Genomic DNA, 23,189 nt, shown 5'->3' with positions numbered 1-23,189 from the left:
GGAAAAAGAAGGAAATCATGTCAGATGAAGAAAGCACCTTACCTACCGAGTTAGGTGCACCTATTCCAAATTAATCAGAAAATGTATGAAGGGACTACATTCTCTAAAGGTTAAATCATAACAGTTCCTATTCTATTATGTACAAATTCAAAATCTGCATAGTTAAGATGCATTAGTAAGTTTGAAATTCTATTAAAAGTACTTTACAAGAAACCTATCAAGTCGGTGAATACAGGAAGCCTGTCAAGTCGGTAAATGAAGGAAATTTGGTTACTCGGTTAAAACAAGAAAAGGAGTAAATCGGTTAAAGGTAAACCGAGTGCATTTAATGTTTTAACCTAACCCACACGGAGCCCAATAAGGTATTTTATGTACTTAAAGGTATTTTCGCGGTCATTTTCATTCACCAAGTTTTCAAGAGAGCAGAGCAGAGCAAATCAAGGCGATCAAACTTCATTCAGAGCGAATTTCAAGGTATGTACATCAAATCTCATCACACTGTTAAGCTGGTTTCGGATCTTGTCAAATTGCTATTATCTACCAAGTGTGAAGTGTCAGTCATTTGTAAACCGTCAAACCCTAAGGATAGTTTGCTAAGTCTTTTCCTGAAATCTACAATGGCGCCCAGGATCCAAGATCCCATAGTTGTCAAGAATGTGGAGAAGCCCTTGCTGAAGTACTCTTTGACTCCTAAAGTCGCCTCTGAACCGGATGACAAAACTGCATTTTCACTAATCCCGGATCGAGTCTTGTTAGTCGAAGATGTTAGTATCTTCACCAAATGCTGTGTTGAAGAACTTGGTTATGTTGAGATTAGTGACACATATGATGAACATTGTACCGATGGAAAAATGGATAGCAAGTACGAGCATATCAAAATCAAGGGATTAACTGAAGCCCTAGCCTATCCCCGTGTGTTCAAACCCAATGGGTTTAGTTTGTTTTAAGCAGAGTTCATGATGATTTTATGTGGCTAGAGGAGCAACCATTCAAAATCACCAAGGAAATCATTCATATGATCACTGGGTATCCTATCTATGATCATGCACGAGCACAGAAAATGATATCACAGAAGGAGTTAATCAATCTAACTGGAGTAGAATCTGAATACCGAGGACTGAAATTGAACAATGTCACTGATGTAGAACTTAAGTTTGCAATTAGAGTATCTGGTTACTGTTTCTTCCAATCAGCAAGGGAAAACAGTGTACCATGTGCCACAGTTGACTTAGGCTATAAAATAGTGAAAAAGGGAATGAAAGTAGATTTATGTGAAGTGCTATTGAAGAACTTGTTTGAGAACCTGAACACAATAAGGAAGCCAAAGAAGAACAACTCGGCAAACATACTGAAGTTTGGTTCACTTCTTGTATGCATGTTTTTCTACTTTGAGAAGTTCTTTCCCTCAGTCGGTAAAGTAGTTTGGGAGCTACACCGACCTATCACCCATCAAATCAATAATTTTATCAAGAAATTGGGAGATAATTTTAATGATATGATGGATGACTATTTTAGAAAATTTCAAGAGAAGATGCACAACAGGTACCAGATTCGACCACAACTGGTAGAGAAATATAAGGATGATATATGTTTTGGGGTAGACACTGATTACTGTTATATGAATGTTGTTGAACCAAGGATTCAATCTTTGCCACCAATGGGTTATGAGATTGACTATGATATCACACAACAACAAATTTATGCCTATCTTTCATTGCCAAGGCATGCTACCAAACTAAGATATGGAACTTATGAATAGGTGAAAGAAAAATTAAAAATGAGCATTGTAGTACCCAAGGCTACAAGAAAGGCTACAAAGATGATAAAGGTTTTATCTGAGAAATTCGGAGAAGAATCCTCCTCTACACCTGTCAAAGGCACTCTTGCCATTACCAAAGAGGAATCAAAAGATCAAGAGGCAACAATAAAATTAAGTACCGAGTTGCCTAAGGGTAAAGTTTTGAAAAGAAAGAAACAGGACATTTCAAAGGCCCTACCGACTCCACCAACAAAGAGACCTAACACTAGAGCATCAACTGCATCACCGAGTAATAAACAAAAGAGTGTTACTTCACCCAAGGTAACCAAGACCTACAAGAAATCTACTCGGAGACTCATTTTGGCAAAAGAGTCTAGTGATACAGAATCCGATGATGCAAACAAATTTTAGATTGTAAAAAACAAGAAGGTAAATATTCATAGTGTTGAAAAGTTTTGTGCCAATCTTAAAGAATATGGTGGATTTGCAGGATTTAGATATGTCAAGTATGAGACTAGGAATAATGATGAGAAGCGACAAATTGAAGATGCTATCATCAGCACACTTCTAAAGTTTCGGCTAGCTCCATTAGAACTAGTAAAGTCACTTCTGAGTGAATTATACTTACATATTGATAACAAATGGAAATATGCAATGGACTCAGAGAAACAAATAAGAGAAAGAAGTCTAGTCCATCTATTTCCTGATATGTCTGTAGTAGAAATTAAAGAACATTTGACAACATACAATTCTAAATTTCTTGTCAAATAGAGAGCCTTAAAATTGATGAATGGGCTATACATTGATGTAGAAAATGAGACAAAAGCCAAGTGGTAGGAAATATTCAAAATAAAGGATGTCGGTGAACAATCTCAAGTTGAAATTGTTGATGTCATCGAGCAAGATCCTGATGTCACCGAGCAAGGTCTTGATGCTACCAAGCAAGACCCAGTTGACACTATTCAAATTGATGAAGATGTCATGGATGCAGAAGCACCGGAGTAGGAAGTGATTGAAGGCACTACCTATGCAAAACTTGTATCCAATGAATCTGTCTTAGAACAAGTTCAGCCTTATCCGCTGGTCAAGCCACCTGTCTCTACCGAAGCTCCTAAGGATATAGAACAAGGCACTGAAGGTCACAAGTCTGAAGCAACAGAAGATACAACTAAAGATCAGACATCTCAAGCACCGTCAAGCACTGAAAATGTTACAGCTGAGACCCCTAGTACCGAGACACCCAAGGACACCACAATGGCTACAGGAACCGACCAAAGTGTTGCATCTACCGAGCAACCTACCGAGGGTCAGCAAGCCTCACAAGCACTTGTCTTAGTACAACCAATCAAAGGTAAAGAAAAGAAGGTGAGAAAGAATAGTTTCAAAGTTGATTTAACTAAACCGATAGTGTTGCCCAATATGGATATCTCAAAATTAAAAGGGCAAGCACTTATTGATTTCGGTGAACTATGCAAAGCAAAGGCTGAACAAGAAAAACAACTGGCCATTCAAAAGAACAATAAAGTACTACAGAAGGTAAAGACACTACTAATAGATATGCTACCTTCAGCAGCAATGTCAATCGATGCAGCCATCCACATTCAACTGGATGAACTCCTTACTCAAATAGAAACATCTGGAGTTGACGCATCTGAGTACTTGAGCAAGCTAAAAGATAAAGAGCTTACTGCAAAGATGATAGAAGAGGTACAAAAAGCTCTCGCTATAGGAAAAGTAAAGCTTGTCAAATTCATTGCTGAGTTGTCCCCTCAACTCAAGCATATTCTTTATTTATTTCAGAAACTTTGTACATTTTCCTTATTCATTAAAGATATCAAGAATAAAACTGATGCAATTGAGAAAGAGATCACCAATCTCTCAACTAAGTTGACCACCGAGCCTAATTCAGTTCAGAATTTTTATACCAAGCTTCAACAGCTCATGGCTCAACAGTTAGAACTCAGAAATGAAGAGCATAAGATCAGGATGGATATAATGACCCTCTAGACATTATTCTTTCCTCATCTCTCATCAGTTCAAGAGTAGATTAACCGAGCTACATGCCTATCTACTATACAAGAGGGAAGCACTCTTGATGGCTTAATATCACTATTGGCTAATATTCAAGCAAAAAATTCTTTAATGGAAAGTGTAAAGGATGCACTCTCAGTTGCACTCACCGACGCCCGAAACAAGTATAAATCTATTTTTGATCAGTTACTGCCCCTGGATGGAAATTAAGTTTTTGATGTTTGTCAAAAAAGGGGAGTAATACTACATGAGGGGAGTAATATACTATATTTGGAGAGTGATACAATTTTGGTAATACAGTTTTGAGTATTGTATACAGGGGAGTATACCGAGCAGAGCATGCAGAGCAAGCAGAGCACACAAGCATAGAACAGAACTGAGCATGCAAAATCTGAGTAATATACAAAATAATGATAAGGGGAGTATATTTGAATATACTATTTCATTGACTATTGTATATATTGTCAAGTGTAGTCATTTTGCAAAGTATATAGATTTTTGAGTTATGACTTTGAAAGTAGTTTTTGTCAAACATCTCAACTAATGTCAAAAGGGGAGATTGTTACTACTTATCAAGTTGCCATTAGTTTTTATATTCAAAGTCATACTATATATTCTAGTCAGTTAGCACTACCGAATCATGCAGTTTGTATAAACAGAGAAGTCGGTATGCACAGTCTAGTCGGTTACAAAAGAAAGCAGTCACAGAACGCAGTATACACCAAGCTGTCTACCGAGTATCTTTTTATGACTACCGAGCAGTAAAGTTAACACACCAAGTTGATATTCACCGAGTGAAACGTGTTACCAGATACATTGAACCTGGACATGCATATGAAAACATGTTACAAGATCGAGGCACATCTAGCTGTTATTACATTGGAAATTGGACTAGAAGATTGTGTATGATTGTGAGGTCAATCTAACCAATGAAATATTTTGTTTAGTTATTCATTTGAGGAATCTTGTTTGTAAGATCGAAGCAATGAATTGGATCACCATTTTAAGAGATCTATATATACAACATTATTGAAATGTATGTATGCATGAAGGAAGACTGTTACAGAGACACAAAGGTCACCGAGAAAGTTTTCAGAGAATAGTCGAAGAACATAGTAAACAGAAGGGTTTACCGAGTTACTATATGAGTTACTAAGGTATGCTATAAGCAAGGTAATCTTATCCTGAGCACATAGAATTTGCTATAAGATTTAGATGTAAAGTTGCAAATATTTGTAATGATTTTATTGTAATATTGTGAAGTTGAAAGAGAAACCTTTAAGAGGGTAAAAGACTCTAACCAAGTCTATAAATTGTAAAGCCTCTAACCAGGTGCAACATTCAGAATAAATGTTGTAAAATTCTTTAGCAAGGTAGATCTAACAGATCTTGTTACTCCTAACAGGGTAAGCTATCAGAAATAGCTAAATGTAGCTCTAACCGAGCATTCTTTATTATTGTAGTAGTGAAGTTGTGGGTGCCATCCCCACCACAGTTTTTCTCTCTAACTAAGAGTTTCTACGTAACCAAAATATGTGTTATGGAGTGAATCATGTATGATTGTTATCTGTTTGTTTTAACTTTATTGTATGTTACTGCACTATTCTGTTTATGCATAACAGTAAGGTTATTATTAAAGAAAAGTTTTGGAGTACTGATTCACCCCTCCCCTCTCAGTACATTAGCTTTCCATATTGGGCCTAACACATACCCGATCACAGTAAAGGCAATGAGAAATAGAAATTGAAGAAGAAGAGGAGGAAAATATCAATGAATTTCAAGAAGCACTTGGAGGAAATGCAAATGACGTAAACCCAAGTACTCCTACTCCTGCAACAATAGAAAGGGCTCAACACAACCCTCTTTTTAATAGACTTTTTGACGAAATACTCAGGAGCAATACGGATGCCCACTTTTTAAAACTTGCTCAAGAAGGAGCCAAACTCCCCTCTGACTTTGATCTCACACAACTAAGACAAGCATTAGAACGACAAAGTCACCATAAGGAAGAAAGAGGTAGAGATCACATCAGACATAACATTCCTCAAGGTAACCCACCACCTCCTCCAAATGACATAGAGATGTTGCGGCAACAAGTTGAAAATCTCGCCCAACAACTTCGTAGTGGCGTAAAGACTAATCAATTTTCATTCAATGACATTTGTCCCTATCCCTTTGATAGGAATCTTTATATGCCACCTTTTCCATGAGGGTTTGAAACATCCATGTTCGAAAAGTATAGAGGAAAAGGAGATCCTCGCGATCATGTTAGAGAATTCCACTCAGCTTGCCTCGAAGTGGCATACGATGATACGTACCTCATGCGCCTTTTTCCCTAAAGCTTGGGAGGAACAACCACATCATGGTTTTCCTGACTACCAGGTGGCATTAGGACATTTGAAGAGCTAGTTCATAAGTTCTTGGCACATTACTCACATAACATTGAACGTGATATCACCATGGCTGATCTATGTAACACTAAACAAAAACTAGGTGAACTATTCTCAGTCTACCTACAACGATGGCGTCAAATGTCTAGTAGATGTTCTCTTCAGTTACTTGAACAAGAAATAGTGGAAATATTTATTTCCAACTTAAACGAAGAAATGGAGTTTCACCTGGATGTCAAAGACATAGACTCTTCCAATGACATGATCACCAAAGGATTAAAATGTGAGCAGGCTCTCATCAAGAAAGGACTTATCCAAATCTATAATGAGCCAAAGGATGGTCCTCACCCATGCTTCAATAGTGATAAACCAAGATTCTGGAACAAAAACAAAAATGTTGTCAACGACGGGGTTGTGGATGGAAGAACTATCAAAAGTGCACAACCTGTCGTTCGATTTGCAGGACAGAATCCCCCACCTTAGACTAACATAGTTGTTCCTCCCAATCAAGGCCGCATCACATGTCACGATGAACCCAAACCTCATCAACAAAAACCAAAGTGAACATACACTCCCTTAGGGGAACCCATTGAAACAGTGTTACGGCAACTGGTTTCTCAAAGTCTGGTAACCCAACCCAAAATATCAAACTATGAACCTCAAGTCAAACCTTCATGGTGGAGGGATACTGAAAATTGTGACTTCCATCAAGGAAGAGGACATAAGACAAGCAATTGTCATAGATTGAAGGATCTTATTGACCGAGGTGAAATTGAAATCAAAGGACATGACCCAAAGACAACAAACAATGATCATCTTATGTTTAAAAATTCACTTCCATCACAAGATCAAAGGGGTCCTTCTACTTCAGGGAGAAACACAGATACCACCAATTATACGCAAGCCACGTATAATTATACTGTGAATCACCTATACAATGCCAGTGAACAAATTGCAACTATAACCATCAAAAATCCCAGCTCCACTTGCAACGTTGTTACACGTCGCAGCAAGATTACCATAAAATCAGCTCCACAAGGCACCTCATCTATCCCAAAGTAGTATAATCTTTTGGAACAGTTAGACAAAATGCCTGCACTAATATCTATCTTAGAGCTATTGCGCCTATCTCCATCCCATAAAACAATCTTGGATCAAGCTCTCCAAGAGGTGTAAGTCCCTGCAAACCTAAATATAGATCAGTTCCAAGCCATGGTTGGAAATCTTAAGTCATCACCTTGTCTCACTTTTTTCGAAAGTGACAACTCCTCCTTCCAGCAACCTCATAATGCTTCACTACACATTGAAGGATTTATCAACCAGCATAGGATCAAGTGAGTCTTGATGAATAATGGGGCCGGCCTAAATATTTGTACACTGCAGTTGGTCACAGCTTTGGGATATGCAATAGAATCAGTGGATCCCCGCAAGAAGATTATAATCAAAGCCTATGACGATGCAGAGCGTTCATCCAAAGGAGCTATTGTACTACCAATCTGAGTGGGCCTTGTGGTGAAACAAATCATCTATCAAGTTCTGGACCTTCCTCTGCCATACAATCTATTATTAGGAAGACCTTGGATACACGCCATGCAAGTTGTTCCATCCACCTACCATCAGTGTATCAATTTCCCACATAATGGTGTAGAGATCACAATCCTGGGTGATGCAAATACCTTTGCATATTGTCATAATATCAGTCATCAACCATAGATTACCATTTCTAACAATAGAGAATCCATCTCCTCCACATCATACATAAGTTCAGCCTCTCTTGCTAGTTCAAACACCACTATACCCAAACAAGAAAAGCTTAAGATGAAAATAGCAGAGGAAGGTCCTAGAGAGTACAATTTGAGTCAACTCTTTTGTGTGGGACAAATGCCCACTTCTCCTAGAACACATGGAAAACCTTAGTGCTTACTTCAACAACCACTGATCAAGCCAACATGCACATTCACACCTTTTATCTTGGGGAAGAGTCAAGAAGAAAAAACCAGAGATGAGGACTTAGCAGAATGTATCTATAAAGATCCCATCACCACTGATATGCCGCAAGCTACACTTCCCACAGACCAGTATGGCAAAGGCCTCCTCATTATGCAAAGAATGGGTTACGATGGTCAAAGTGCTTTGGGACCTTGCAAACAAGAAAGACATGAACTGCTGTAGCAGGAATTAAAACCCAAGGATAATATAGGCTTAGGCTTTCAAAAGGAGATCCTTCCTAAGCTAAGATTTAAAGGAAAACCCAGCAAACCACTATATCATCCTATTGCAAAAAGGACACCTTTTATTATAAAAGCAACATCAAACACCATCGCAACTACCCCACTGAGGCTAAAAATCTTAGCACAACCACCTACAATACCCATCATCCCACCAATGAAACCAGTGATCCCATCAGCATCAGTAATAACATCAATAGCACCATTAGCAGCAGCAACTGTATCAGAACCCACAACAGTATCTACGACACCAACAGTTCCAGCAGAAGCAGGAGAGTCAACACTACTGATACTCCCTGTATCGGATTCATTGATCCCCATCATCCTTCCTACAACACCAATAATTTCCTCTACAAAGGTACATCAACTGATCACACCTGCAGTGTTTAACTCAAAGGACATCCCAATATGATATAGTAATCGGATACTCGAAAGAGACTCAAAGACTGACTCACGTGAATGGGAATTTGATTCCATCTAGCTTAATACTTCAGATGAGGAAGACACATCACTACCTCTACCTCGCAAAGACATCCCTGTTTACGAAGAAGCACAGATAAAGACCTCTTGGGTTCCTGAGCTGGAAACTTCTTCCATAGACCCTACGTTGCATCCTACGCCTGATTCTGACAAGGAGAGTACCATCAACGACCTTCACCACACTGTCTTAACCCTCACTGACACATCTAACAGACTTAACCTAATTGATGAAATAATGCCCATTATCCATCCAGAACTCATCGAATGGAACCAACCAAATCCCCCATGTCTTGACCTTTTCCAAAATGATGAGGCAATCATTGACTTTTTGGAACTACGGGATAACATACCAAGCAGGGATCACAAAGCTAGATTCGCCATTGAACTTAATAGCGCAGCATACTTTGGGGTGGATGCCAAACCTTTCAGCTACAAAAATATAACAATAAAACATGGATCTTCCAGTGAAAACCACACTGTGGTACTGTTTGATCCAACAAAAGTAAAAAGAAAGAGTGTATCCAATGGTAAAAACCTCTTTGAGGCACCGACGGATGAAAGGTTTGACATTCTCCCTGCTAGTACACAATAGGAATGATCAATGATTCTCATTGAGGAAACAAAAGAATACAACGTGGGGACTCCTGAAACTCCTCACCACATACATTTGGCATCTCTTCTAACTCCAGAGGAACAACCTAAGTTTGTAGAGTTCTTCCAGAAATGCCAAATCAACTTTGCATGGTCATATGCAGACATGCCTTGTCTTGATCCGGATTTAGTCATGCATCACCTCACCATAGCAGAAGGAGCCAAACCTATCAAGCAGAAGCTTCGTAAGATGGATCCTCAGATTGCAGTACTAGTCAAAGCAGAACTCAAGAAACTCCTAGATGTTGGTTTCATTAGACCAATTGATTATGTAGATTGGATATCCAATACTGTGCCTATCGGAAAACCAAATGGGGGCATCCGTATTTGTACTGACTTCAGAGATCTGAATAAGGCATGTCCTAAAGATTACTTCCCCCTACCAAATATCGACATCATAGTGGACCTAACAATAGGACATGCCATGCTTTCTCTCATGGATGGCTTTTCAGGATACAATCAAATAAAGATCGCACCAAAAGAACAACATAAGATGGCCTTCACATGTCCATGGGGCACATACTGCTGGAATGTAATGCCTTTCGGTCTCAAGAATGCAGGAGTGACCTATCAACGAGCAATGACCACCATCTTCCATGACATGATGCATACCACAATGGAAGATTATGTTGATGACTTACTAGCAAAATCACTCACTAGAGAAGGTCATCTAGACATATTAGATAAAATCTTTGATAGACTGGAACAATATCATGTTCGACTCAACCCAAAGAAATGTGTCTTTGGAGTAACCTCAGGGAAACTTCTTGGATACATTGTCTCCAACAAAGGCATTGAGGTCGACCCAACAAAGGTCAAAGCAATCATGGACATGCCACCTTCAAAGAACATCGGTCAGCTAAGGACATTACAAGGATGGCTACAATCCATCCAAAGATTCATTGCACAACTAGAAGATAAGTGTCACCCCTTTACACATCTGCTACACAAAAACATCCACTTTCAATGGGATACCAGGTGCCAACAAGCATTCTAGATGCGTAAAGACTATCTCATGAATACACCATTGCTGATCCCACTAGATCCAAGTAGACCTCTGTTACTCTATATATCAGCAACAAATATGGCATTGGGTGTACTATTGGCACAACACAATGTAGAAGGGAAAGAGTGCATTATTTACTACATCTCTCGCACACTAGTTGGCTATGAACTCAACTACACACCTATTGAGCGAGCTTGCCTAGCAGTAATCTTGGCAACCACTAAACCGAGGCACCATCTATTAACACACAAGGTACAACTCATTGCGAAGATTGATCCACTCAAATACTTACTCGGTAAAGCAGCATTGACAGGCCGCTTGGCCAAATGGGTGATGTTTCTCAGTGAATTTGACATCAAGTATGTGGACCGTAAAGCTATCAAAGGACAAGTTATTGCAGATCAGTTGGCTGATGCACCACTCATAGGTGATCATCCTCTCATTTCCAATTTTCTAGATGAAGAGATATTCATGATCACAACAACACAACCATGGAAACTATACTTTGATGGTTCGTACACTAGGCATGGATCGAGGGTAGGCATTTTGTTTATCACACCTCAAGGTGACAGCATCCTAAATTCTTACAGGCTCACATTTCCATGCACCAACAACATAGCAGAGTAGGAGGCCTTGATCACAGGAGTCAGGCTAGTCATACAATGGAAATTACAAGAACTACAAGTATATGGCGACTCCCAATTGGTCATTCGACAAGCAACAGATGAATATCAGACCAAGGATGACAAACTTGTGCCATACAAACAAATAGTGGACAAATTAAAGGCATCATTTACTACTATCACCTTTGAGCAGATACCAAGAGATCAAAATCAAGCTGCTGATGCTATGGCTACTATTGCATCTGTCCTAGATCTTCCATAGAATTCAACACGCTACGAGTTCTTGGTAGAACAACTTTGGATTCCCGCTTACGATATCCCCAAATCCGAGATGATATGTCACCTTATCGGTTCTGAATCCCCATGGTACGGTGAGTTCTACACCTACCTCCGCGATCACACACTTCCTCCTAACCAATCAAATAACCAACGTAAAACCTTCATTTGCCAAACTACTCGATATACCATTATTACTGAAACCCTATGCCAACGCAGTCTTGATGGTACTCTCCTTCGATGTCTGGAACAAGATGAGATAAAAAAGGCCTTGGAAGAGGTACATGAAGGAATTTGTGGAACTCATGCAAGCGGTCCGTCACTAGCCAAGAAACTCCTGTGCATTGGATACTATTGGCCATCTATGGAAAAAGACTCCTACTACTTTGTCAGAAAGTGCAAGAAATGCCAAGTTCATGGAGACCTGATACATGCACCAGCACAAGATTTACAACCAATCACAACACCATGGCCTTTTTGTCAATGGGGCCTTGACATTGTGGGTAAAATCCATCCATCTTCATCCAACAGCCACAAATTCATTATTACCGCCACCGAATATTTCACAAAGTGGATCAAAGCTGTTCCACTTACCCAAGTTACCAGCAAGCAGATCACCTCATTCATCCTTAATTACATCATCTGCCGGTATGGTGTACCCATGTCCATCATCACAGATAATAGTCTTCCTTTCAAAAATCAAGATGTTCGTGAACTCTGTGAGAAATTTCACATCCAACACCGCTTTTCCACTCCCTATTACCCACAAGGAAATGGTCAGGCTGAAGCATCAAACAAGAACATATTAAGGTTCCTAAAGAAGACAGTTAATGATGCCGGTCATGATTGGCACATTCAATTGAATCCAACACTATGGGCATATCGAACTAGCATTCGAACCCCTACAGGCGCAACTCCCTACTCATTGGTTATGGTGCAGAAGCTATTTTGCCTATTGAGGTCGAGATACCATCACTACGGGTTTCCTTACATAATCTTATAGATGATGAAGCATACAGAGTATCACGTCTTCAGGACTTAGAGCTACTTGATGAGAAACGACAAGCTACATACAATCACCTTAAGGCCTATCAGCAATGCATGAGCAGAAGCTATAATCATCGAGTTAGACATCGTACATTTGAGGTAAGTGATCTTGTTCTTTGAGAAAATCCTCTTAACCAACCCAACCGAGAACATCAGGGAAAGTTTGAATCAAATTAGCTGGGTCCATATGTTATCACTGCTGTATTTGGGTCTAGGGCATATCAGTTGGCTACTTCAGAAGGAGAACTGCTAGCAGATCTGATCAACAACATGCACCTCAAACGATTTTATACATGAGCTGCACAGAGCATCAGGCTCGCCTACATACTGGCTAAAATACCAAAAACATCAAGATAAAGGTCCTGAAGAAAAATACAAAAAACATCAAAATAGCAAAGAAAAAATCATGCATCCAAATGGTGAACAACCACTCCAGTGGCACCTTAGGTAAGTGCGATGGTGAAAACTTGGCAAACAGGCACCACTCGTAGTGGCTATGACTCCATTATCTTTTAGACTTGTTATGATCGCATTCATTTCATTCACTCATCCATCCGTCCAAACCATGGCTTGTTATTTATCTGCAATCAAGAAAGTACTTCATGCGTCTTGCATCCCGCTTTTTCATAGTCAAAGTCTAAACTGGGGGCAATGCCCTTAACCTATTGATGGAAGTGGATTCTACATTGTTTTTTGATTCATTAAGTTCTTCATTCAAAACTATCTCGCAAAAATACCAAAAACATTCCAAAATCGTCTCACAAAAATCCAAAAAACATTCAAAATGTCTCACAAAATCCAAAAACATCAGAAAACATCGAAAATCAAACAGAAAAACATGGCCACACATTGAACATACTCATCCAAGTAGATTCCAAACAAGCATTGAAAAAAAAATACTCGCACGATGATCACTTCTCAAAATCAACCAAACAATCAACATCAACACTCAAACTGTCTTCAATAAGGATGTATCCTTCCTTACCAAAACAAAGACAAAATGACATTTTCTTTGACAAGAAAATTTTGTTTAAGCTATCAAATACTTGGTTGATTTATGGGTTATTCATATTAGTTCTTACAACATTGTCTATGTATCTTCTGCAAATTATTCCGATGAAGTACTGGGGCATGTCCTAATGGTGTCTACATGGGAAGTTCACTAAGCTATGTGATCATAGGCAAAATGCGGTCATAGATCACTCAAGTTTGCTGACTATAGCGTATACCTCAACCATATGAGCATGAACCATTATGGAGGGTCCATATTCTTTGTTCTTTATATATGCTGTTTGTTTGCAGGTACAATGCTCTTTCTTTGGTTCCTCCTACCTCATCCAAACTAGATAAAGGTTTTATCTCTTATTACAGTATGAACTTGTCTTAGGATATGATCAACCTAAGATCAAGGAGGACGATCCAAGTCATGCATGAAAGGAGATAATCCTTGTTTATTCCGCAAGCAATACTCTAGTCAACTTGACCCATTATATCAAGTTGTTTGTATTAACTTGCTATATCAAATCCATGTAAAGAATACTCTGGTCATCTTGAATCATTATGCCAAGTTGCTTGTATTTTCTTACAATATTTTAAAGCTCAATGATGAAAAATAAAGCACTATGGATCGTCATTTCATCTCATGTATATATATTGCATTCCATTGCATTCCATCCATCCATACATTCATAAATAGTTGCATCTCATTCATACATAGTAATGACAATGGGTGCATAGTCTATTTTCCTCTTCTTCCATAGGACTCGGTCCTAGGTCCTCCATATCTTCTATCTAACATTGAATCCCCCTCACCCTCCCTATCTTGGTCATCATAATAATCCCTTCATCATGTCCCATCAACTCAATCAAGCTACGTTCATCACCATCCATCTCTAAATAGGAGGGGTTGCGTTTCCTTTCGTAAGTCATCATATAAGCCAAGCAGGTTACTCTGTCTGCACAGGTACATTGACTCACACACACCTAGACTATCAACAGATACTCTGATCAAGTATCTTCGGGTCTCAACATAATCGATCATGGTAATCCTAGACTACATCAGGCATTTATCACAATGACCTAGTCTCAACGGGGCTACTATGATTCACCACAACCATCCATCCCACACACACACTATCAATTGATCAACCAATCCAAACACAATCTAATGGACAATTACATCAATTGTCTACGTCTCAATGAGTATTTTTCTTCATATACCTTGACTTCATCGAGCAATTACATCAATTGTCTAAGTCACATTAGGTCACTTTGATTCACTTACTCAGACTTTATCTTGTCCAAGTGACCAACTGACATCAATTGTCATGCTTTGACTCGACCGGGGCAATTAAACCAGTTGCGTCAGATTGTCCAACCAATTTTGATCAGTTGTATAGCATCAATCCAAACTGTAGTACCCTAAAATTGGTCATCTAAACCATGGGCCCCTAATCTCGACAACATCACCAAGGTCCTAACCAAAGGCAATTAAATCAATCTTGAGCATATTATTAATTCTTTAATTATCAAAAATCACATGGCAAATCAATTACTCAATATTAATAAAATATTTATTTAATTAATCAAATCATTTCCAAGAATATCATTTTGATTAATTATCCCATTTTAATTTATTAAATACCCTTACATATTTAATTAATTAATAAATTTGCCATTCAATCATGCAAAAAGGATTAATTTATTACAAAAGATGAATTAATTTATTACAAAGAGTTGAATTGAAAATAAAACAAAAAGAATTGAATTGAGAGAGAAATCAAACTTGAGATATTATTTCTCTTTCTAAATTTAGAACTTGAAATCAGAAAAGCAATTTAATTGAATTATTGAATTACTCTCTAAAATTGGAATTCAAAGCTTTTCTGATAAAGAAGTTCAGTTGCATTGAAAAGACCTTTTTCTTGAATAAATCAAATATGTGCATAGAATTATCTATTTTTATCAATTATGCATGGAATTAATTTATTATTATTTTCCAATGCAACTTGAACTTCTAATTTGAATGCATTTCAATTAAACTATAATTGGAATCTATCTCAAGGTTAACTGAACATGATTTCTCAATTATTTCAATTAATCCTAAATTGAGCTTTCTCTTGTGATTCTCTATAAATTCAGTCTTCAGCTCTCATTCCAATTCACCCCAGAGATTTTTGAGAACACGCTTGGAGATTATTATCACGCTAATTTCGCTCTGGAGTCGTTAAAGATTATTGTGCTTTTTAGATTATTTGCATCCATTTTACATCCATTATTGCTTGCATCCATTGTTGCTTGAATTGATTATTTGCTTGAATTATTCATCCATTTTGCATCCATATAGTTAATATCATATAGATTAAATCCTTCATCTTGGTGTAGTCTAATCACTGGTATTGCTTATAAAAATCTGAGAGCAATCTTATACTCACATCTTTTAGAAGGCAATTGGTCGCTTTGCTATGGTTTATTTCTTATTGATTATTGATTACTAACCATGCATATAATGACTTAATTGAAGTGTTGTGCTTGCAGCTACAGGTTCACTTTTTCACACACACATCTCTGGCGCCCACCATAGGGCCCGAAGACTACATTTTTTGGCCTCCAAGATTGACCACTTTTTTTTGTTATTTTCTAGATTTCAGATTTTTCAGTTTTTTTTTTTCTTTCGTCCGTACATCTCGTACAAAAAATTTTTCAGGGTGAAACGACGAACTGCAGGTGTCACATGAATAGCAAATATCCTATCATACGAGCAAATCCTTTGTTGTATGACCAGAAATCCTCTGTCGTACGAGTAGACATCATCAACAATCTTCTTTCGTACAATATTGAATCCTGTCTTGTACGAGTCAAGTGTCTATCGTACGATTCTGTATTTTCTGGTAAAAGAGGCAAATTTCATAGTTTCTTCATTTCTGATTGATAATTCTGATGACTAACCTTGACTGTTTATCTATCTATCTTAGAGTTTTTCACAGCCTAACTAGTTTTTGCAGAATGCTTGTCGAAGAATATGCTTGTCGCACAAAGACAATATGACTACTGATTCATTGTCTTTGCAGGTTGCCTAAGGAGAATCAACTAAACATCGTGTATTCTTTAAATTCATTTTTAGGAACCTAACTTGCTATCTGGTTAAAGAACAAATTTGTCTTTCGTGCTTTTAGAAGATTCTGAGAGGTAGGAGAGTATGCTCTTGTCTTTTTCTAGACAATCAGAAATCCAGACCCTTGAAGCTTTTTCTTTGTTTGAGATTTGTACATCTTTAGCAGGCCTGCCCTCCAGAAGGGTTGAAAAACTCTTCAAGCCGTTATGACCGGTGTGAGGGGAACGACCTAAGTGGGAATGGCTAGACACCAAGTACTCCAACCCACTATAAAATAAACATGATTTGATGAAATTCAAGTCAAGGACAGTGCTTGGGAATATCTCTCCTCTGTACCTTCGGGTATATTAATCCATGGTTTTCAAGGCTGGGAGACCTCTTAATTGAGTTTATACCTTGATGCACAGAACGGATCCCTGACTAAATCCAATTTAAAATTAGAAGCTACCCGGTTCATCTCTGAAAGGGGGATAATCTTTGTGCAAGAGAGATAGTAACTCTCCCAAGATACTTGTCATTTCGTGCCCCCATTAGCATTTGGAGTCAGATAATATGGCATTGAGAATCCATTGCATGAGACTCAACGACCGTATTCTGATTAGCTATTGGGTGTGTACCTGAGTCTACAAGCAAAGGTTTTCTTTCCTCACCAAATTCCTTAGGGTTTGCATGTTGTGATTGGAGTCACTATACATACTACTTGTTTTCTGTATTTTCATCCCTGAAATAAAAACTGAAATACCAAAAAATTGGTGAAGACCAGAAACAACTCAGTGAGTCGAAACTTTGTCCATGTCAGAAACTAGTCCATCCTAAGTCAAAACTCTGTCCGTGTCGAAAAATAGTCCATCCTGAGTCGAAACTCTGTCCGTGTCAGAAAATAGTCCATCCTAAGTCGAAACTCTATCCGTGTCGGAAACTAGTCCATTTTAAGTCGGAAATCTCTCCGAGTCAGAAACTAGTTTATCCTAGTAAAAAATAGTCCATCTCAGAATTAGTCATACTTAGTTATCATACTCAGCAATCGGAAAAACTCTAAATTTCTAGGCTTTGTCCTATGAATAGTCGTACGAGTCTGATAATCTGTTGTGCTGCACCAGGTCCTGTGTCGTACGAGTCTACTCATTTGTCATTCTATACCAGATTATATATCGTACGAGTCTGAGTCATTTATCGTCCTGAACTATATCCTGTCTCATACGAGACAAAATTTCCCTCAGTCTTTTGTCGTCCTGCACATGCCCATTTTTCGTATGGTACGAGGCAACAACTCATATGAAATAGAACTATTTTCGTCCTATAGCTGCTAAATTGTCGTCCGGTCCAGAAAATACTGTCATACGAGTCTCTGGTTTTGTTAGAACAGAACAGTCAAACTTGCCTAGAAACAGCTTAAAGCAAACATAATACTGGTTATCATTTTCCTGAGCATAAACAGATCAAGATAGTGTACCTCTGCCATTTGCATTGCACGATTTGGTCGATCACCTTTCAGCTAGTTCAATCAACTACCTATCAAATTTTAGTCACTTAGATAACGTCTTATATAGGATAGATCGTTCCTGAAACTAGACTGAATCCTACACTACACTTAGAATAAACTTAGATAATGTCTTAGATAGGATAGATCGTTCCTAAAATCAGACTAAATCTCAGTTGTTTCTCCTAAACAATACTCTAAACAGAACAAACTAGCTCTGAAATTGATCTTGACCTCTGCATCACAAACAACTCTAGGTCACACAAATCCATAAAGATGCCTATTCAAACTAGGAGTTCTCATAAGAAACAAGACAAAGGAAAAGAACAAACCTTCACCTATCAAGATAATCCATTCTACGTGAAGGATCCACTCACTGACATGCCGTCATCATCAGGCAGACCAATTTTTTATGAACCTGAATCTCCCACCATACATGAGACAAAATACAATGATGGAAACAAAAAGGACCGTAATATTCCCAAAAATCATAATGACTCCTCATCATCAAGTGAGATTGACGAAGATGCTGAACCTCCAGAAAAAGAAATCCTTGACTGTCAGAAAGACAAAGACTTTAGAAAAATGATGAAAACTATCATGACCCGAGAGAAGGAAGACTATTTCTTAGAACTAGCAAAACAAGGTGCCAAACTTCCTATTGGATATGATGTTCAGACACTTGTTAATAAAAGGGAAGACTCATCTATACTCATGGTACACAAAAAGTTACTAGCTTTGCAGATGGAGGTCACAAAACTGAAGAATAAGGACAAGTCCCCAAAACAATATTCTTTGGAAACAATATGTCCCTTTCCATTTGACAAGAATCTACACATGCCTCCATTTCCTTCACGAGTGGAAATCCCAAAATTTGACAAATATGACGGTACCTCAGATCCTCAAGATCATGTTAGGGAATTTAGTGCTTCTTGTATGGAATTCATGCATGATCAAACGTACCTCATGCGTCTCTTCCCAAGGAGTTTAGGGGGTCAAGCAATGGAATGGTTCTCAAGTCTACCCAAAGGAATAAAAACATTCGAAGAACTAATCCAACTATTTTTACAACAATACTCATACAACATTCAACATCTTGTAACTATGATCGATCTTTGTAATACTCAATGGAAAATGGGGGAACCTCTTCTTACTTTTCTCCAATGCTGGAGAAAGATGTTCTCTAGGTACCCACGACCTATTCCAGACTCTGAGAAAATGGATATATTTGTCAATAACTTGGTCCCCAAATTGAAATATAACCTAAAAATGCAAGTACACCCATCATTTAACAAAATGGTAGATAATGCCATTCGAATGGAAGATGTTCTTATAAAGATGGGAGATATCACAACTTGGAAAGAAATACAAACAGGATCTAGCTCTAAAGAGAAGAACAAGTATTGGAAATTTGCCAAAGACAACAACAAGAATGTTGTTAATGATGGAGTAGTAGACACTGTCGAAAACAACTCAAAATCCACAATATTCAACTTGGCTAATGGTACACAAGCACTTAAAGTTGCTGAGATTGCAACAGAGAATCTACCAAAGAAAACAAAGGAACGGTTCAAAGAAAAGCCTTGGATTTCCAAACCTAAGCGTGATTTTACTCCTCTTGAAGAATCATATGAATCCACTTTCAAAACTTTATTGGCAAACAACTTGATAGCACTACCAGATAACTCCAAACCATATGATCCAGATGTCAAACCAAGATGTTGGAGAGAAAATGAATACTGTGACTTCCATCAGAATAAGGGTCATAACATAAACAATTGCATGAAGCTAAAACATGAGATTCAAGATCTCACAGACGCTGGTAAAGTTGTTGTTGGGAATCATCCAACCAATGCTGACCATAAAGCATTTAAAGACCCTTTGCCTGCTTACAAACAAGGTGATTCCTCAAAGACCAAAGGAGGTGCCAAGGTAAATTATATTTATGCCACCCAGGACAACGTTATCAACATGATTGAGCCTTCACACTCAGAATATTGCAATGTGATTATAGTTCAAGATAAACCAAATGAATCACGATATGCAAGAGCTCTGACCCGATCTCAAAAGAAAGTTACCCTCCAAGGAGCTAGTTCTTCCAACCCGGCTCAAGAAACATCAAATCCAACAACCTTGCCAAACAAACAAAAGGAATCAACCTTGGACAAATTTAAAAGATTAACCTCATCATCATCCTCTAGATACAGCGTGGTTGAACAGTTAAAAAGGATAAATGCTCAAATTTCAATTTTTGAATTGCTACAACTCTCATCTTCTCACAAGAAAATCCTAGACAAAGCATTGCTCACTACCAACATTCCAAAGATTTAGAGATTGATCGGTTTCAGTCTATGGTGGGTCATCTTACTTCACCTCACTATTTGACCTTCTCTGAAGAAGATGACAATTCGTTAAATCATCCACATAACCAGCCATTACATATTGAAGCCATGATCCACAAACATAGAGTTAAATGTGTTTTGATAGATGGAGGCGCAGGGTTGAATATTTGTCCTTATCATCTGCTTACACAACTAGGATTCTCTGAAAATGTCATTGATCCAGGCAAGAAAATAACAATTAAAGCCTATGATGAGGAAGAGAGGACCTCCAAAGTTCTGGTATCATTACCAATCAGAGTGGGACCGGTAGAGAGAGATGTCCTTTTCCAAGTTCTCGATATTCCATTGTCATACAATATATTATTGGGCAGGCCATGGATTCATGAAATGAAGGAAGTACCGTCAACATATCACCAATGCTAAAAGTTTCCTTATAATGGAGCTGAAGCCAGTATTCCTGCTGATACAAATGTCATCTGTAATGCTTTGACAAAAGGTGCAGATACTTTTGTGCCTCATAATAGGGCAGCCTCTCCAAATGAAGATCCAGAAACATTGATGAAAGACTTAGAAAAGAGATTGAAGATTATAGATAACGACATGGATGGCTACAAGATAGAACTAGTACTATCATTAGTTTCTCTCCCTCCATCACCAAAATAGTTGGGCAAGCCATCAAAGGCTATGAGAACACAAACTTTGGCTCTGAGTACCATATATGATGGTCTCTTTGTACAATCATCTACCTCCTTGGCAGATGAAATAGAAGAGGATGATGTGCTTAACTGGCTCTTTAAGGAAGATAGTCCAAATGAGGAGGTACGACATTGTGAGATTTCCTCAAACCAATATGGTCATGGTTACAAAATGATTCAGTGCATGGGGTACTCAGGTACTGGTCCTTTGGGCAAACAAAAAGAAGGTATTACTGAACCAATTCAGCTACAAACTAAATCCACACATGATAAGGCTGGACAGGGATAGAATCCGAAAAAGACATCAGAACAAAAACATGTTTCTAATTCTAATTGCTTGAAAAAGATATCGCCTTTAACATTACATGAAGCAGACACTAAACAAACAAAAGTAGAGTGTAGAAAAGAGAAAGAGGAATCAATAGTCAAGAAAGAAGAAATAGTCAGTGCTCAAGCTTCGACGGTATTAGCTACGATAATACAAGAAGTTGAGGTTCCTGAGGATATAAGAGATGAAGTCATAAGAATCAGAGAATTGTTTGTACCTTTAAAATTTCTAGTCACGTATACTGGCAGGCAACAAGTAGATGATTCAGAGACTAATTCAAATGAGTATGAATGGGGTCCTGAGTATCTTTCAGACACATCCACTACAGAAAGTCCAGAAGAATCTAGTGGTGTCATAGATGATACTCAAGAGTTGATGCACATAAAACTAGAGAAGCAAATACAAGAAATTAGACAAAAGAGGCAAGCAAATTATGAACAAGGATTGAAAGAAGGAAGAATACCAGAAAGCTTCTCATCTATGTGCCCTTATCCTAAAACAGAATAAATCAGTTATAGTACTACACAGGAAGAGTTGGAAGCTACAAAACAAGAACCAGTCATCAGTCTAGAAGAAGCTGAATGGAGTAGATGACAACAAATCACAGAAACAATGAGATCATGTCAACAGGTGTGTCAGATACAAATGACAAATGAACCACAACATGAAGGAACTATTAGCATTAAAGATGTTAGTATTGATACCATACATATGCTTACTAAATCACTTGAAAGAGACTTGGAAAATTCATCCAATGACTCTGATGACTCTGATGATAGTCCTATTCATGATGATACCCACTCAGCCTCAAATTCTGAATCATCAGATACAAACAATGAAAAGTTGCCTACTAGTCTTATTGTTGTTAAACCACGATATGACGTCTAGTCCGACGTAGTAAATGACGTTACAAGTATGTCTATTGGATTAGATCGATTAAATATTAATGTGAACTTTAATAATCATGATCTAACTCTTCCTAGTCTCGAGACACTTACGCAAGGTATCATTCTAGAACTTGACTTTTTGATCTGCAGCTATGATAACAATACCATGAACACTCTTGAACCTATCCAAAATTTGTCCTTAGTACATCTCGAATTGATTGACTGTAATTTAGAGAATCACCCCATGGATATACCTACTTTTTCTAATGACTATACATTATCCTATTATCTCAATGCAGTCGAACCTATAAACTCTTCCACCAGTGAACATAGTGAAAATATGATTGAAGCAGATATCAAGTATCTTAGTCGCAAAAACAAGAAAAATAAAAATAAAAGATCTGATGGCAAAAACCATAGTGTGGCAGTGTCAGAATCTAAAAAAGAGAAAATAAAGGATGTACCTAAAGGTGAAAACCTCTTTGAGGCGCCTAAAGGTGAGATACTTGGTATACTGCCCAGTCACTTTCAGGAGCGGTCTTCCATATTGATCGAGCCAACTCAACCAGTGAATATCGAGAATCAAGAGACACCACAAATCATTCACGTAGCTCGATCACTATCAGCAGAAGAGTTGAAGGAGTTCACTTAGCTATTCTTAGAAAAGAAAATAAACTTTGCATGGACGTACTCTGATATGCTAGGCTTGGATCTTGATCTCATTATGCACCATCTCTCAATCACGCCAGGAGTAAACCAGTTAAGCAAAAAATCTGTAAGATGCACCTGCATGTAGCGTTATTGGTCAAAGCTGAACTAGAGAAACTGCTCAAAGCTGGATTTATCAGAGCA

Source organism: Cryptomeria japonica, chromosome 2 (genome assembly GCF_030272615.1).
Source record: "Cryptomeria japonica chromosome 2, Sugi_1.0, whole genome shotgun sequence".
Lineage (NCBI taxonomy): Eukaryota > Viridiplantae > Streptophyta > Pinopsida > Cupressales > Cupressaceae > Cryptomeria > Cryptomeria japonica.
Note: the sequence above shows the minus strand (reverse complement) of the source record.